Raw genomic sequence first — 2,263 nt, 5'->3', positions numbered from 1 at the left:
ATGGCTTCCAAAGCATAAACTGGTTTCTGCTGAGATATCAACCAATAATCTTATTGAAAATCTCCACATATGATGAGTTATTTTTCTCCTGCCTCTTTCAAAATTTTTTGTCTGTTTTGGACCGTTTGATTATAATGTGCCCTAATGTGGGCCTCCAAGTTTATCCTTTTTGGAGTTTGTTAAGGTTCTTAGATTTTAACTTCATGTCTTTCCTCAAATTTGGTAAGTTTCAGCTGTTATTTCTCAGATTCTGTCTGCCCTTTTCTCTCTTCTCTGAGATTCTCATATGCATATATTGCTCTGCTGAATGGCGTCCCATAAGTCTCTCAGGCTTTGTTCACTTTTCTGTTCGTTTTTTTTCCTGATCCTCAGATTCAATGTTTGCAAATATCGTATGTTCAAGTTCACTGATTCTTTCTTCTGCCAGCTCAAGTCTGACGTTGAATCCCTTTAGTGAATTTTTCAATTTTGTTATTGTATTTTTAAACTCCAGAATTTCTGTTTAGGTCCTTTTTCCTAATTTCTATCTCTTTGTAGATATTCTCACAGTTTTAAATATATCATTTTCCTGATTTACATTAGTTCTTTGCCTGTCTTCCTTTAGATCTTTGGCATATTTAAGACTTGTTTTAAAGTCTTTGTCTAGTAAGTTCAATGCATGTGTTTCTTCAGAGATGGTTTCTGTAATGTCATGTTCTGTCTTTGAATGAGCCATGTTTTCCTAGGTTTTTTTTGGTATGCTTTGTGGTATTTGGTTGAAAATTGGGCATTTGAAAAAACAGCCACCTCTCCTAGTCTTTGCAAACTGGTTCTGTGCCAGGGAAGTCCTTCACTAATTAGCTGAAATAGTAAAGTACCCACCTCTTCTTACCTGAGAGCAAGTTATACAACCGTCCCCCTGCCTGAGACCAGAACTTGGTGAAACAAGTACAGATCTTTCAGGCAGCTCCAGATAGGATAGAATATTGTAAATAAAGTCTCCTCTGCTCTGCCAATTCAAGGCAGGGAGTTTGGAAACTGAGCTGCTGCCTCCTCCAGACCAAAACAATGCCACACCAAGAAGGGGACAGAGCAAGGGCAAGCAAAAACACCATGGATTTTCCTACTATTTCGAATGTGGCTTTTTCTTGATTGGGAGTTCACCTGGTTGTTGTGATCTTTTGACTATTTTCTAGAGGTCCTGTAAGATTATTTTAGCCAATTTATTATTAATAATTATTATTGTCATTATTTTTAATGTCTCTATGGGGGAACAAGGGCTTGCAGCTTTCTAGTCTGCTGTTTTGTGGGCATTACTTTCACAGTGGATCCTGTTTTGATCATACAAATTGTTTGTGTTAGTGTCAGGCAAAATGTAGTGAAATCCTCTTATGCTAGTATGTCTCAACTGCTGTTGCCCACCCAGACACTAGGTAGGCCAAAGGAGACCACTGACACTGTCTTATCAGCTTTCCTGAGCTTCCTTAACCCATTTCCTATATTCCTGTACAGAGGTCTGCTCCATTTTTCTTTGAATTTCTACCCCAGCAGCCAACACCGAAGAGCTTTCTTAAGAAATAAAAGGGCTATTCAAGCCCAGCTTAACAGGTGAGAAGGTAGCACCAGTGAGGCAGGCTGTCTCCTTGCTTTTTCAAAATACTGTGTGCAAACATGGTTTTGAACTTGTCTTCCTACAAAGTTGTCCAAGATGTGCTTGACTTAGTTCGTTCATTACTTCAGTCATTCAATAATTATTTATAAATTTACTATTATGTGAGAGACCTTTTACCAGGAGCTGTATCTTTGGGTATTTATGGAATTTATTACAAGAGACAACTTACAACTGAACATCAAAACGGTGAAGGTTCCTTTTGCTCTGTTTTATTGTTCTTTACCTCACTCTTGATCCTTTCTTGATCTCTAAACTGCTATCATTTCATGTAAACATTGCCTTGTTGATTATTTCTCATTCCTATTGCCACCATGGCTGTCATGATTGCAGCTAGTACGTTTCCTAATACTTGAGTTGTTACTTGATAAGGAGTATGTCCTGAAGGAAGAAGTAGCTACATTACGCAGAAGATAATGTGTGCTGTGAGTTTTGGTTTTGTGTGTGGGGAGATTTGATGGGAAAGCAGGCCTTATCCCTGCTCCCTCATCCCCTTTTCCAGAATGTCTATATGTACATTATGAGTGGCATTTCATTGAGTAATACCAGTGGATTGCAAGGGAATGGCTCAGCTACTGTACTTCTCACTCCAGTGGCTTTGGTTGGGAAAACTAG

This window comes from Equus przewalskii, chromosome 24 (genome assembly GCF_037783145.1).
Source record: "Equus przewalskii isolate Varuska chromosome 24, EquPr2, whole genome shotgun sequence".
Lineage (NCBI taxonomy): Eukaryota > Metazoa > Chordata > Mammalia > Perissodactyla > Equidae > Equus > Equus przewalskii.
The sequence above is the reverse complement of the archived record's forward strand: the minus strand, read 5'-3'. Positions refer to the sequence as shown.